The 17,298-nt window shown below is 39.4% G+C and overlaps 1 protein-coding gene across 1 annotated transcript in view; it reads right to left on the minus strand.

The window, feature by feature from the left end:
* The window catches only part of AFG1L (AFG1 like ATPase), a 194,573-nt gene that overhangs the window by 151,075 nt on the left and 26,200 nt on the right, over positions 1–17,298 (minus strand). The gene's annotated exons all lie outside the window — the stretch shown is intronic.

Here is a 17,298-nt window from a genome sequence, read left to right on the forward strand (position 1 = left end):
ACATGAACCATGAACTTTCAGATGTTCAAGCTGGATTTAGAAAAGGCAGAAGAACCAGAGATCAAGTTGCCAACATCAGTTGGATCATCGAAAAAGCAAGAGTTCCAGAAAAACATCTATTTCTGCTTTATTGACTATGCCAAAGCCTTTGACTGTGTGGATCACAACAAACTGTGGAAAATTCTGAAAGAGATGGGAATACCAGACCACCTGACCTGCCTCTTGAGAAATCTGTATGGAGGTCAGGAAGCAACAGTTAGAACTGGATATGGAACAACAGATTGATTCCAAATAGGAAAAGGAGTACGTCAAGGTTGTATAATGTCACCCTGCTTATTTAACTTTTATGCAGAGTATATCATGCGAAATGCCGGGCTGGATAAAGCAGAAGCTAGAATCAAGACTGCTGGGAGAAATATCAATAACCTCATATACGCAGATGACACACCCTTATGGCAGAAAGCGAAGAAGAACTAAAAAGCCTCTTGATGAAAGTGAAAGAGAAAAGTGAAAAAGCTGATTTAAAACTCAACATTTAGAAAATGAAGATCACGGCACCTGGTCCCATCAGTTCATGGCAAATAGATGGGAAAACAATGGAAACAGTGAGAAACTTTAGTTTTTTGGGCTCCAAAATCACTATAGATGGTGACTGCAGCCATGAAATTAAAAGACGCTTACTCCTTGGAAGAAAAGCTATGACCAACCTAGACAGCATATTAAAAAGCAGAGACATTAGAATAATAATTGCAAATATTCAAACAATAAAGTCCATGGCTAAAGAAAAAAAAATAAAAAAAATAAAAAAATAAAAAGCAGAGACATTACTTTGCCAACAAAGGTCCATCTAGTCAAAGCTATGGTTTCTCTAGTAGTCATGTATGGATGTGAGAGTTGGACTATAAAGAAAGCTTAGCGCCGAACAGTTGATGCTTTTGAACTACGGTGTTGGAGAAGACTCTCTTGAGAGTTCCTTGGACTGCAAGATCAAACCAGTCAATCTTAAAGGAAATCAGTCCTGGGTAGTCATTGGAAGGACTGATGCTGAAGCTGAAACTCCAGTACTTTGGCCACCTGATGCAAAGAACTGACTTATTGGAAAAGACCCTGATGCTGGGAAAGATCGAAGGCAGGAGAAGAAGGAGATGACAGAGGATGAGATGGTTGGATGGCATCAATGACTTGATGGACATGAGTTTGAGCAAGCTTCAGGAGTTGGTGATGAACAGCAAAGCCTGGCATGCTGCAGTCCATGGTATCGCAAAGTTGGACATGACTGAGCAACTGAACTGAACTGGACTGAACATAATTTGCAGAAATTGTCCAGGGTCTAGTCAGAATATAATCAACATGTGCTGAATCAGTGAAATTCAAGGCAAAAATTTAACAAAGATGGGAGGGGAAAGATGACATGGCAAGAACTCAACACTGCTAAAAAAAACCCACATATATATGCATATATGTGTTAATACAAATATATGCATGTATATATATATACACACATATATATCTCACTTGGGCCTCTCTTCTGTTTTACCCAAAGTTAATGTATTTTTGAAAAAGCAGTTTGCCAAATATTATACTGCATTATTGGAGAAGGAAATAGCAACCCACTCCAGTATTCTTGCCTGGAGAATCCCATGAACAGAGTAGCCTGGCAGGCTACAGTCCATGGGGTTGCAAGAGTCAGACACGACTTAGCGACTAAACCACCAACACCACCACCACCATCATACTACATTATATATTACATACATAATTTATATTATATTTAAGGCAACATTTAGAAGATGATAAAGAGGTACCAGATGGTTATAGAGTACCAAAGGAAAAGATTCTCAAACATGTGAAATTACAGATAGCATAAATACTATTTAAGATGCAGATTTTACTCCAAAGAAAGATTTTACTCCAAAGAAGTTGATAAACACAATGGATAGTCCCCTAATGATAAATGTTAGATATCACCCATCTAAACTCTATTATATGCACCAAGTATTTTTACTTGGAGAGGCAAGCTGATTTTCTCCTAATAAAATTTCAGTCTTCCAAAAATTATTGAAATTATTTCAAAGGATTAAAAATCTATATTTTAATGGGAAAGTCAGAGGATTGAATGGAGAACAGTAAAGCTATTTACAAGGCTGTAAAATGGGTCCTAAAGAAGTTTCTAAGTTCTTTATTCATCATAGTGAATTCAGGGAGAGTTGGGTTTACACAGTTTCTTCAAAATAACTACATAGGAACCCACATCATCTACATGTTCCTAATTTACATTTTCTCACAATTTACCCTATTTTTCAGGTCCATTAAATTCCCTTTCTCAATGTTTTAATTCCCTGTAATGTGTTCTTATGTCTCAGAGCACGCCACCCTGGCCTGGGTCCTAGGTGCTGGGATGCGCCACATGCTCCCGTCCCCCAACAAGCCTCGGATGTCCTGCTCTCTACCCTAGGGGGAAACCTTGCTGGCTGGCTGCTAGCTGGCTGCCAGCTGGGTTCAGCCTCTGGGAGGCACTGCTTGTAGGAGACTGGAGGGAGGGGGTGGAGAGAAAGCCTGGTCATTCTCTCCCGCTGCCTCCCTGCTTCCAGGCTGTGTCTCTGGCAGAAAGGCTTCCCTCCAGAGCCATGAGGTCCTCGTGCCACAGCTCCAGCTCTCTGCGGGCTACTCCTTCACTCCTCCACGCCCTGTTTGCTGCCTTAGGACTGCCCTGCCCACGACTCTCTAAGTCATTTCTTGATTCAGTCTTTATTTGAAATTGCTGTGAACAGTTTCCTACCAGAACTCTGATACATGCCCAACCTCTAAAATACACACACTTCACACTAGACAAAAACTTGGAAATCTGAACGTATGTTTCTCAAGTGACCAGCTGTAAAATTTGTCATGTTAACTATATCTTAGGGAATTTGTGAAGTAGGATCATGACACCTTCTCTAATGGGTTTTTGATAGGGATACAGTGATACTGTATTATAGACTCTGCAGGTAGTAAGCATAAGGATGATGTTGGAAGATAGTGGAAAACTATTACCTACCTCCACAAGAGTAGTAGAGCTGAACTGAAAAATCTTGGTACAAATTCTGATTCTGCTACTTATTAGCTATATGACTCTGGGTAAGCCACATCAACTCTACACCCTGCTGCTTCCTTATCTATTGGATTCAGGGCACAGCACAGGGGAGTTCCCATCCACTGCCCACCTCTGCACGCCTAATCACAAGGCCCACTCACTCACACTGAAGACTGCAAACTTCATGTACTGATACCCACCTCTATCCAAACCTATGGACCACAAAAGAAGAAACATCACACCCTTTGACACACCCCTCTCAAAGATCTGAACATTAATGTACACTTAAGCTATTTCATATCTATATAAACTCTACCAAACAAATCAAGAATACATTCAAGAACAGGGAGCACATTTTCAAATACTGTTCATATTCTAAGCAATAGAAGAAATCTGAATATATTCCAAAGAATCACTGTACGCCTACCTAATGGAATAAAATTAAAAATAAATATGGAAGGATAGCTAAAAACAGAAAAAACTCATACTAAGATACTGACTTTCTTTCACATTCCTTCACATTCACCCAGACTTCTGGGATTGCAACTTCATATAGGAGGCTGAAGGAGGGCCAACACAATGCCTTCTGTTTTCTCTTTATAAAGACGTAGACATCTGTTGAAAGTGATGGGGGAAGCGTAGTTTAGCTTGAAGGGAGCTAAGAAGGCTCTAGAGAATTGTTCAGAGACACTGTAAACTAACCAGTGAAATAGATTTGTTGACAAAATGAGGGGGTTAGGGCTTTCAGACTCTTCTCAGCAATCTTATACAACTGTACAGCCATCATGTCCTTTAGATGAGAACGGTCCTACTCCCTGCTCTATCCTCCACAACCAGATGAGGGTTTCAGGGGTAAGTTTATGACTAAGTTCAACCAAGGGGAGTTCTGTTATTCATCTCTAGGTGAAAGAGCTCTTTTCTTCTGGGCAGTACGCTGCATAGATGTGATGCTGGTTTGCTACTCTGACATAAGCCAAGCTGAACACAAAGTCAAAATAACCAGGAGGGCAAGATAAAGAAGATCTCCAGGGCTTCCCTGGTGGCTCAGTGGTAAAGACTCCACCTGCCAACACAGGAGACATGAATCTGATCCCTCGTCTGGGAAGATTCCACATACCTCGGAGCAACTAAGTCCATGCGTGACAACTACTGAGCCTGTGCTCTAGAGCCCGGGAGCCACAACTCCTGAGCCCACATGCCACAGTTACTGAAGCCCGTGTGCTCAGAGATCATGCCCCATAATAAGAGAAGCCACCACAATGAGAAGCCCTCACACTGCAACCAGAGGAGCCCCTGCTTGAAATAAGTGTTGCTGAGGATGTAGAGAAAGGGAACCTCATGCACTGCTGGAATGTACAATGGTACAGCCACTGTGGAAAACAATATGCAGGTTCCTCAAAAACTTAAAAATAGCGCTACCATACAATTTAGCAATTCCACTTCTGGATATTTATCCAAATGAAAACACGAGCTCAAAAAGATATCTACAACTCCCTGTTCATTGCAGCATTATTTACAATAGCCAAAAAAAACGGAAACAACCAAAGTGTTACACACACACATAATGGAAATTATTCAACCATTAAAAAAGAAAGGAATTCTGACATTTGTGACAACACTGATGGACACTGAAGGCATTATGCTACGAGAAATAAATCAGACAGAGAAAGACAACGTATGAACTCATATGTGGAACCTAAAAAACAACTGAACTCACAGGTAATGAGTCAAGAGAGCATCTCAAGTTTAGGAGACTTACTATAATAAGTAATAGAATACTATAACACTAAATCAAAAGGCAGGATAACAAGAAAAGCAGCTGTCAGAAACAATGTTATTAAAAATTTTTTAAACAATATGACTAAACTGCCAGTCGTCCAACAAGGAAATGTGCTAATGTCACAAGTGTTTGGGGTCCTAGTTGTTATACATTTTGGTGATGACACTTCAAACCACTAAATTTAGTAAAAATTTATGTTTTTAATTTCATATACATGGAAAGCCCACTTTCACACAAAGAATCTTTTGAACATGAGTTTATCTTTTTAAAGTAAATACCTGATAATTATTCTATCAAAATTTTATTAGACAAAGTCAAATGTAAAACATGATTACTGGATTCACATACAAATACATATTTAAAAGAACATTTGGGGGACAACTGAAGAAATTTAAATATGGGCTTCATATTTAGCCCATATTAATTACTTTATATTATGAGATAAAATACTGGATGCCCAGTTAAATTTGAGTTTCACACTGACATCATATAATGTTGCATGGGACATATATACACTAAAAAACCATTATTTATCTGAAATTTAAGTTTATCTGGACTTTGTTTTTATTTGCTAAATTGAGTGACCCTATATCACTGCATCAACGTTAAGAGAAAATATTTGCAAATGAAGCAAGAAGGGATTAATCTCCAAAATATACAAACAACTCATGGAGCTCAATGTCAAAAAAAAAAAAGCAAACAATCCAATCAAAAAATGGTGGAAGACCTAAACAGACATTTCTCCAAAGAAAATATACAGATGGCCAACAAATACATGAAAAGATGCTCAACACTGCTCATTATTAGAGAAATTCAAATCAAAACTACAATGAGAGGGACCTCCTTGGTGGTCCAGTGGCTAAGCCTCCCGTCCCACTGCAGAGGGCCAGGGTTCTATTCCTGATCAAAGAACTAGATCCTACATGTTGCAGCTAAAGATCCTGCATGCCACAAGGAAAATGGATCAAAGATCCTGAGTGTGGCAACTAGGACCTGGCACAGCCAAATATATGTTTCAAAAAAAACTACCATGAGGTACCACATTCTAACCACCCATCAGAATAGCCATCATCAAAAAGTCTACAAACAGTAAATACTGGAGAGGATGTAGAGGAAAAGGAACTCTCTTGCATTGTTGGTGGGAATGTAAATTGATATAGCCACTGTGGAGAATAGTATGGAGGTTCCTTACAAAACTAAAAACAGAACTACCATATGACCCAGCAATCCCACTACTGGGCATATACCCTGAGAAAATCTAGGCATAATTCAAAATGACACATGTACCTCAATGTTCACTGCAGCACTATTTACAATAGCCAGGACATGGAAACAACCTAAATGTCTGTCTAGCAACAGATAAATGGATAAAGAGGATATGGTACAGGGACTTCCTTCGTGGCCCAGTGGTTAGGAATCTGCCTGCCCATGCAAAGGACACAGGTTCCAGCCCCGGTCTGGGAAGATCCCACATGCCGGGGAGCAATTAAGCCCACGAGCTGCAACTACAGAAGCCTGAGTGCCCTAGAGCCCATGCTCCACAACGAGAGGCCACCGCAATGAGAAGCCCAAGCACTGCAACTTGAGAGTAGGCCCCATTCCCAGCAACTAGGGAAAGCCTGCATGCAGCAATGAAACCCAGCCCAGCCAAAAATAAAATTAGTTAATTTTTTAAAAAAAGAAGATATGGCACATATATACAGTGGAAAATTGCTCAGCCATAAAAAGGAATGAAACTAGATCGTTTGTAGAGATGTGGATGGAAGTAGAGTCTGTCATATAAAGTGAAATAAGTCAAAAAGAGAAAAATAAATGTTGTATATTAATGCATGTATGTGGAATCTAGAAAAATGGTATAGGTGAAACAATTTCCAGGGCAGGAATAGAGACACAGATGTAGAGAACAGACATGTAGAACACAGGTAGGGGAAGGGAAGGGTGGGATGAACTGGGAGATTAAGATTAACATATACACTACCACGTATAAAATAAACAGCTAGTGAGAACCTGCTGTATAGCATAGGGAGTTCAGCTCTGTTCTCTGTGAGAACCTAGATGGGTGGGAATGGAGGTAGAGAGGAAGGGAGGCCTAAGAGGGAGAGAATAAATGTATACAATAGTCTATTCACTTCCTCGTACAGCAGAAACTAACACAATATTATAAAGCAATTATATTCCAATAAAAAAAAGTTTCTTGGTGTGATAATGGTAATATAGTTATGCAGGGAAAGGTCCTTGTTAGGAGATACATAATGATGTTTTTGGAGGTCAAGTGTTTCAATATTACAACTTATTTTCAGATGATTAAAGAGAAAATACTGAGAGAAAAAAACCCTAGTGCAGCAAAATGTTGACCATTTTAAGTGGTTTTAAGAGTACTGTTGAAATTTTTCAAAATAAAAAGTTGGGTAAAACAAAATGCAAAATTTGTAAAAATGATTAATTACTGTATTACTTTTACTTTTGAACTAAGTCTTAAATTATTCCAAAAGTATCTACATATTTGCATTTTAGATAATTGCTTTCAAAACTATTCCTTTAACTTCTGCAAGGTAAACATTTGTCATCCATCATTCCAAATATTTTGATTTAATCATTCTAACTTTATCCTTTGTTCCTTATAATATTAAAATTCAAGCATTAAAAATAATCCAAGGTGATTCTCATCAAAGCTGTAAATTAAAATAGCATGTCCTCCACCTTTCTGGGTTACTGTCCACTTGCTAGTCAAGCATAATTTCCATTAGGACAATTAAGATAATAATGGTGGTGCTTTAAAATAAAAAGAGTTTTCAATTTGTTTAAAATGCAGGAATATTACTTTTCCTGCTTCTCCACACACCCCTCACCATTCCATTATTATCTCCCAAAATGACAGAATCAGAAACAATGATTCCAGCTGGAATGCTGAACATAATTACATCTTTTAAAAACAAGCATTATATCATTCTCAACATAAACCACTGTTTGATAAAAGTATATCACTTCAGGTTTCTAAGAAGACCATTAAAAAACTAAAAAACTGAACTATATGTTAGCACCCATAAATTCTTTTTAAATGAAAATCTTTTTTTAAATGCCTTCAGCTGATTTGCAAAAAAACCCTTGTAACCTAAAGTACACCAATTTGTTCAGTTTACTAGTATAATTAAGTCTTTAAGTAGCTAAACAACTAGAGGGAGGAGGGTGGGGGGGGTGAATTTAAATCTCTAAAACAAGTAGCCTAAGCAATGGCTCAATTTCTGATTACAACAGAATTGCAAGATGCAAATGACTTTTTAATGCTGCATGCATTCAAGTAACAAGCGTTTCTAAGGCTCATTGGAAAAGACTCTGATGCTGGGAGGGATTGGGGGCAGAAGGAGAAGGGGACGACAGAGGATGAGATGGCTGGATGCCATCACTGACTCGATGGACGTGAGTCTGGGTGAACTCCGGGAGTTGGTGATGGACAGGGAGGCCTGGCGTGCTGCGATTCATGGGGTCGCAAAGAGTCGGACACGACTGAGCAACTGAACTAACTGAACTGATACATGTCAGACAAATGAGCTAATTTCTTCAGCAAATCCTTCCAGTTTACTCACTCCTGACTGAATTCAAATTCTGGACTAGCTTAGGTGTGACCTACTCCAAGTCCACCACTTGTTCAGAGGGACATCTAGGACATAAGTATAATTTTAAAACTGACCTGGAGTTTATCAAAAGAAAGATGTGGAAAATATTCTAGTCTGAACCCAGTTGAGGTTCTGAATTTGAGGGATTAAAATGGTCATCCAAGCTTCTCCTGGATTTTCAAAGAACTGGCACTATGGAGGAAATGAGAACACAAACATGTCCACAGAGAAGCAAGTGAATGTAAAACTCACAAAAACACCGATACTCTCACACAGACATAAGGATAGGCTCATGGGCAACTGACTTCAGAGTCAGCAGAGAAGTATTTTGTGAATCTTCAGTGATTGCTTTGTTATTCATTCAAATATTCCTTTTTTTTTTTTTTCATTTATTCCAGAGTCACGAATTGAACATCGAGCACCTACTTTGTATCAGGCAGTGAATTAAGTTGTGCAGATCTAGGCAATCCAGAAAACATGACATGGCATGTACTAAAGGAATGTGTGGTCACCAGGTAGGCCATGGGAGATGCGCCGTAAGTAAAAGGATGCAGAGACAGGCAGCCTCAACAAAGACCCAGAGGCAAGAGAAGGTCCCTGTCTTGTCTAACAATCTTTAAGTAGCTTGTCACAGCTGGGGACAGCTGATAACAAAGATGGATGAGGCTGATAAGAGGCAGGGACCAGGCAGGCTCTCAAGAACTATGTAGAACATGCTAATGTGTTTGTACTTTATCTGGAGGGCACTGGGAAGCCTTAAGCAGGAGAATGGCCCAACCAGGTTATCTCTTATAAATATCATTATTGATACAGCATGGATAATGAGAAGAAACTGAATGGAGGGCAACTGGAGGAAAAGGCAACACTACCTGTATCTGCTTTGCTGACAAGCCACCCCCGGCCAGGTGGCAGTGTGATTCAGGGAGAAATACTTACGGGGACTTCTTGTGGTTCATCAGGGTAAAGTTAACTGAAGGCAGCTCTGCGGTGCTTTTCATTGCCATGAAGGGACTACGGATGCATGGGAGCTATGCTTCACACGTCTGAAAAAGCTACACATGGCTGTGGCACTTTGGCCTGAAATGTACATTCAGTGTTCAGGTCCTAATATCTGCACATCTCCACTGGAGATAGCATGGGTTAGAGGTGCTTTTTCTTTATAGTTCTCTCATTTCCAAATAGAGGTTTTCACTCAGCCAAAACCCTTTTACGAAGATATTTCCTATGCTTTGCTGAGTACTTTCTGAGCTCATAATACCCCTTCTTCAGTCTATTTGTAAGAAGCAAATGTTGAACCAGTAGAAGTATATTATCAGGCAAAGTTATAATTTCCTTAAAATTATTTTTTAAAATCAACTAACCTGTTGAAATATCTCGCAATTACACTTAAAGATACATTTATGGAATATTATAAATAGGCTAAATTGGAGAAAATATTGACCACCTGGTTACTTAGCTTTCAATCTAATCTAATTATCAAATCTTTATATTTTGACATATTTATTCCAAAATTTTTTAAAAATTAGATACAGTTGATGCCCCCCCCCCTGTTTTGTGCCCTTCTTCCTCAGAGTGAACATTTCATTTTAAAAATATGTTCTGATTTACTTATCTTTTTGTGGCATCTACTACTTATTCCCCCAAAACAGACTCTTCTTTGACCATTTTTCTACCAGCTTGATTTTTCTCTCTTTTTGGTAGGAGTTCTTTATATATATTCTAGATAGCAATCTATAGTCAATTTTTTTATTTTTAATTGGAGGATAATTGCTTTACAATATTGTGTTGGTTTCTTGCCATATGTCAACACGAATAAGCCATAGGTATACATATGTCAGCTTTCTTTCGAACCTCGCTCCCACCTCCCTAAGTCAATTATTTTTGATGTAAATATTTTCTCCCAGTCTGTGGTCTGCCTTTTAACCTTTCTAGAGTGCTTTTTGTTGACTATAAGTTTTAAATTTTAGTTGGATCAAATGTATCCAACTTACCTTTATAATTTAAGCTTTCATATCTTGTATTAGCAGGTCTTCCTCTCCCCACGGTCACAAAGACAAATCCTCTATATTTTATTCAAGAAGTTTTAAAGTTTCCCTTTAAGTTTAGGACACTGATTCTGTGGAATTTATGTTTATGTTCAGAAAGGTAGATATCTAATTTTACTTTTCACAAAGATAATCAATTGTGTCATCCCTGTTTGCTGACTAGACCATCTTTTTCCACTGATTTTCAGTGCCAACTCAATGGTATATCAGGTCTCCATGTATTCTATTTTGTTCCACTGGTCTGTATGTCTATATAATAAGTGATCAGTGAATAGTTCTGTTGACTAGAGGCAGATATATATAGATATAGGAAAGTAACAGAAAATTAGACTGGAAACCTAGACTAAGTACATTTCTGCTAGAACTTTGAACACTATTAATGGTCTCCCACCACCCTCAAATCTAGTCAGGAAGCAGTCATCCGTCTATAGCAGGGGTCAGCAAGTTATGGCCTGTGGGCTAAATCCAGCCCGACATCTGTTTTTATAAATAAATATTTATCAAAATACATTTATTTATGCATTGTCCATGGCTACTTTGACTACAATGGCAGAACTGAAGAGCTATAACAGAGATCATATGGCCCCTAAAACCTAAAAGATTTCCTACATGGTCCTTTACAGAAAATATTCACCAGCCCCTGATCTAAAGACCTGACCAAAATCTCAACATAGATCCCATGGCTCTAATGCCTCTTTATGGCCTACATAATTCTGCTGCCATAACCAAAGTAGTCAGTTTTGGCTGACAATGACAATAAAATTCCTATCTTAAGACATTAAGGTTATTCCCCTTTTCTTTCAATTTACTTTAAAGAATTTAGAAAAGATATTCTCATCTGGTGAGGGGGTGTGGGGGAGAAATGGATGAAGGCAGTCCCAAAGTACAAACTTCTAGTTATAAGATAAATAACAGGGATATAATGTACAACATGATTAATATAATTAATACTGACACATGTTATATGTGAAAGTTGTTTGGAGAGTGAATCCTGAGAGTTCTTATCACACACACAAAATTTATTTTCTTTTTTTTTTTTTGTATCTACATGAGATGATGGATGTTCACTGGACTTGAATGGTAATCATTCCACCATGCATGTAAGTCAGGTGGTGCTAGCAGTAAAGAACCCACCTGCCAATGCAGGAGACACAAGAGATGCACGTTTGATGCCCGGGTTGGGAAGATCCCCTGGAGGAGGAAATGGCAACCCACTCCAGAATCCTTGTCTGGAGGATCCCACTGACAGAGGAGCCTGGCAGGCTACAGTCCATAGGGTCGCAAAGAGTCTGACACGACTGAAGCAATTTAGCACCCACACATGCATGTAAGTCAAATCAGTATGGTCTACACCTTAGTTATATAGTGATATATATCAAATATATCTCAATAAAACTGGAAGAAAAAAACAAAAATAGACATTCTCATCTACACTGACAGCATAATTTTACCTCTGGAACCATGACAAAATTTAAAATGTAATTGAATACATTTGTTAATTATTCTGGGGATGGAAGCAGGCCCATTATATTCTCTTTCTCAAATTTCAGACATAAATGAGTCTTTGGCATGTGTTAAGTTCCCAAAAAACAATGCAGTTTGACTCCCAATCTTGCTTCCTTACAGATAAAGCTGTCATTGGGTTAGGACATAATCTTTTGCTTTGGCTTTCATAAAAATTCAATACAAAAAAAATATACATTTAAAAATATTTCCAGTCTTTAATAAAGCTGTAGCGATAGATACCTATTCTAAAGTCAATGCTGCTTATTATGTTCTAAAGGCTAAATTACCAGATAACAAGGAAGCTTTACCTAAATCCCACTGCTCAACCTATTTCACCTATAGGAAATGTCAGTTTTAAGAAAAGGAACAGAGCTAAGGAAGAGCTCACTTCCTTAGCTGGAGGAGAGAAGGGAGGAACTGAGGAAAAACCAGCAAACTGGCTAGTCTTGGATAAATAACTGAAGGGAGCCAGACAATGGGTCTCCTGCATCTCCCGAGAGAAAAGTCCACAGCATAGCATTCCAGGTATCTAGCTCATGGCTCCCAGGTGTGAGGAGCCAGATCAGAGAAAGCACCAAGACCTTACACCAGCTGAATTCAAGGCAGCGCAGGTCATTTCTACCTGCTACATGCATTGTTCTTAGGAGAGTGAGGAGAGGTATCCAAATTAAAGACCATAATAGGTTGTATAGGAAGACTGAAATAATAATTTCTCATTAGAGAAAAACAAAATTATTTTGTGGAGAGCAGGAGAAAAGGAAAAGGAATTTTGACCCCTGCTCCCCTTCCCAGTTCCCAGGTCTCTTTGGCTATGGTGTTTCCTCCCCAGAGATGAAAAAACCTGGCTGCCTATATACCCCTGATTAATGGAAACAGAGATTTTCAGAGCAGCTCCACACTCTGTTTAATTCTTTCACTCCATGACTCTAGAAATGCTTGATTTGGCTGTGTAAAAGTAATACTAATTATAGTGATTTACATGAACTACTTACCATTTATGCCTAATTACCTCACAGCACAATAACAATTATGCATACATTAAATGTGTCAGATTAACCTGGTTGTAAGTTTTATTTGATAACAAAAGTAAAGTGTTCATAAATGCTCATTCTTCCTAGTTTGTTGTTCATATAGCATGGTCATCTGCTCATAACTTTTTTGAATTTTTACTAGAGAAAACATTGTTACATAGGTAGGTGAAAGCAGCCTAATAGTCTGCCACCAATTCTCCTCACTGATAAATAACTCCAGCATTTTGTGAAGAATGTGCATTTTATTTTAACATTATGGCTTATCCTTACAGAACGGTTCTTAGGAGTACAATTTGTTTTAAGTCCATCAGAGTGAATATTTAAAACATCTGTACCAAAAACAAAATCAAATCTGCATATATGCTAACTGAAATTCAGTCAGACAAAGACCGTCCTGTATGTTCTCACTTACAGGCATAATTTTACAAGAGCCTAACTCATAGGATGGTGGTTATCAAGAGCTGTGGGGCAAGGGAAATGGTGAAATATTGGTCAAAGGGTACAACCTCCCAACTATAAGATCTAATGTGCAGCATGGTGACTATAATTAATAATACAGTAGCATATTAATATTTGAAAGTTGTCAGAAGAGTAGATCTTAAATATTTTCACCACAAAGAGAAATAGTAATTATGTCAGGGGATACGCTGCTGCTGCTGCTACGTCACTTCAGTCGTGTCCGACTCTGTGCGACCCCATAGACAGCATTCCCACCAGGCTCCCCCGTCCCTGGGACTCTCGAGGCAAGAACACGGGAGTGGGTTGCCATTTCCTTCTCCAATGCAGGAAAGTGAAAAGTGAAAGTGAAGTCGCTCAGTCATGTCCGACTCTTAGCGACCCCATGGACTGCAGCCCCCCCAGGCTCCTCCATCCATGGGATTTTCCAGGCAACAGTACTGGAGTGGGGTGCCACTGCCTTCTCCAATGTCAGGGGATACAAGGGTTAACTAATTTTATTATGGAATCATTTAGCAATGTATTCAGGTATGAATCATCACACTGCACAATTTAAACTTAGATATATTATGTCAATAATATCTCAGTAAAGCCGGGGGAAGAATCAAATGTCCATGAAATTGTAAACCCTATTTACAAAAATCAAAAAATCTACATACTGGGCTTCCCTGGTGGCTCAGTGGTAAAGAATCAGATTGCCAATGCAGGAGACATGGTTTGATCCCGGTCCAGAAAGATCCCACATGCTGCAGAGAAACTAAGACCGTAAACCATGACCCTTGAGCCTGTGTCCTAGAGCCCAGGAACTGCAACTACTGAGCCCTGAGGCCACGTGCCATAACTACTGGAGCCCACATGCCCTAGAGCCTGTGCTCTGCAACAAGAGAAGCCACCATGATGAGAAGCTACACACTGCAACTAGAGAGGAGCCCCATCCCACAGCAACCAGAGAACAGCCCACACAGCAACAAAGATGCAGCACAGACATAAATAACATTATTTTTTAAAGAAAGGGACTCTACACTACTAACAAAGTTCTATTGCTGGAAAGATCTAACAGTTTAAATTTTCCTTCTCTGATAATTGGCATGTCAGTATTTTTAGAAGAAATAGTCTTGTGGCATCTTTATAATCTTCAAAACTGAAGTTTTACATGTTTTATTCAGATTAAATTTGTTATTTGGGTCTTCTGCAATGCTAAATATTTTGTGGGCTTAAGAAATGACAGGACAAATAAAAAAGATGTTGATCAATCTACTAAATATTCATTCACATATGCATTGGGATTAACAAATATAAGCTTTCACTAGACACGTTAGAAACTACCTGACTTGTCAAATTTCCTCCTTACATAAGAATTACACAATAAAACAAGGGCCTCTAGAGAGTAAAGTATTACATTTACTTACTGCTAAATAGCTGTCTATTTAGAGGCAGATTCAGTATAGCCAATTCATATATCAAAGGTGGAATAAGATACAAAAGTCATGAGAAAAATTTTAACTTTCAGATAACAACAAAAATCTGGTAAGTAAAACATCTTGTCTCCTGGCTAGGACATATAACAAAGTTGTCATTTTATTTGGAAGACCTCCTGTAATGCAAACTATAATTAAGTATGCAGTACTTAAGCAATCTATGTTTTCCAAACTTCTTACTTCTTGATTCACCCATAAACTTTTGGGAACACAAGAGAAAGAGAAAACGTTGGCCATCAAAAGGGATAATTCATCATTATTTCCCATAACCATTGTGCTGGACTAGCCAACACACCCTGGCGCCCAGCCTCACAGTCCACTTCTGAGGGAAACTGCCCTGCTCACGGGAGCACTGGATAGCACCTTATACAGAGAGCCAATCTTTGTGTTGACTAGCAGCCCCTGGAAAACTGGTGCGAAACTTCTGCCCAAACAGGGATGAAGGGTTTGGGTGGCCTCTCAGATTCTTCCTCAGGAACTTAAACCACAGATACAGGAAAAGAAATGAGAAGCTGGTAGGATGAGCAGAGCAGGAAAGAGAATGGGGAAAAGGAGCAAAGAGTAAATAGATCACTCTTTATGAATGGCAGGGCACTGGAGCATCAACAGGGACCGCTTCCTACAAGTCATCAGAGCTTTCAGAGCCACTGTGCTCAGTTGCTCAGTCGTGTCTGACTCTTTGCAACCCCATGGACTGTAGCCTGCCAGGCCCCTCTATCCAAGGAATTCTCCAGGAAAGAAAATTGGAGTGGGTTGCCATTTCCTCCTCAAGGGAATCTTCCCAACCCAGGGACTGAACCCATGTCTCTTGCATCTTCTGCATTGGCAGGTGGATTTTTTACCACTGCGCCATCTGAGAATGGTGCCAAACGCTGGTGCCGGCTCTGTGAGGCCTGGCTGAGTGATGGAGATGCCCTTTGTTGCTATTTTCTTTTTTAATCTTATTCTACATCTCCATTTCTTTCTCAAGCCTAAATAAGTAATACTTTATTGTTTTTAACCAAAACATGTTAATACAATGCAGTATTTTTCCTTACATAAAAATAAAACCATTTTGTTACATTCTCAAGTGCTTTTTAAAAAGTAAAATTACTTTCAGTAGAACTTATAAACAAAGTACTATTGTTATAGTTATATTGTTATTGTTATATTGTTATACAGTACTTTTCTTATAAAGACCTTATAATAAGAGGATATTTGTGTTAAGAGGGATAAGTAGTTTGGTCCGTCGATTAAAGGAAAACTAGTTTCTTAGGTTGAACCATATATCCCTCATAATTTAAGGATGACACCACTGATAACAGAGCTTCTATAGCAGGACAAGGAATGGGAGTTTTTCCTTTTGTTTCAGAATTTCAGCTAAAACTCAAAGCTGAGGACATGAGAAACAGGTCCCCCTATACACTATAGAGAGGCACTAGTTGTATATATGCAAGAATTCCTTAAAAAGAGGCAGGGGGGAATCAAAAAACAGCCCCACAACCAAAGTAATCAAGGTAGAAAATTGTTAGCTGGGTAAAGAATCCTGTGGCATTTCCCCTGGATGAACCAACCTCATGTCAAGTGCAAGGGGTCCCCAAGAGAAACATCCAAACAGATTAGAATTAAGGCAAAATGGGCATCCTCTCCCTAGCTGGATACTCACTTACATTGAGAAAATCTGCAGACAGCTACCCAAGTAGGGTGTGAAAGAGTTCACAGAAGAACCTGACATGTATGTGTCCCCAGGAGTACAGGGGCACTCAGAACAGATGCTGGTGTTTGCTTCTTAAATCTGCAGAAGCCCAAGGGCAGGAGACTGAAGCTGCCCACACAGTAGGGTTTGGAGAAAGGAGGTGTGTTACTTGGGGTGGTCTCAGTAGACACCACAAAGGTGACCTGGCTACAGCTGTCCTGAAAGGACCCACTGAAGAAAGCTAAGTGCAAGGGCAAGGCCATCCCCGCACCACAGGGCCAAGCTGTGAGACGTTTGTTCCTTACAGTCATAAGAGGTCGGTCACAATGACGCAGTGGGGAGGTCCTCATGGGAGTCCTGAAGAATGCACACAATGCTCCTCACAGAGAGCTAGCATGTCAGTATCTACCACACAGATGGCCCTTAACTGGCCACTCAAGACTCTGCTGTTTCACTCTAATCGTCTATCCCCCGCATTCTGACCCTAGGGAAGCCAAGCTGGCAGAGAGAGAAGGGGAGAGAAAAAAGAACAAGTCACTCCCTCTTCTCTGCTACTGATCCCAGGCCAGGCCTGAGCTAAAGTGAGGGGGAAGCTTTGAATTGCATACAAGTCTTCACTGTAACTGGTATTTAGGTATTC

Source organism: Bubalus kerabau, chromosome 9 (assembly GCF_029407905.1).
Source record: "Bubalus kerabau isolate K-KA32 ecotype Philippines breed swamp buffalo chromosome 9, PCC_UOA_SB_1v2, whole genome shotgun sequence".
Taxonomy (NCBI): Eukaryota; Metazoa; Chordata; class Mammalia; order Artiodactyla; family Bovidae; genus Bubalus; species Bubalus kerabau.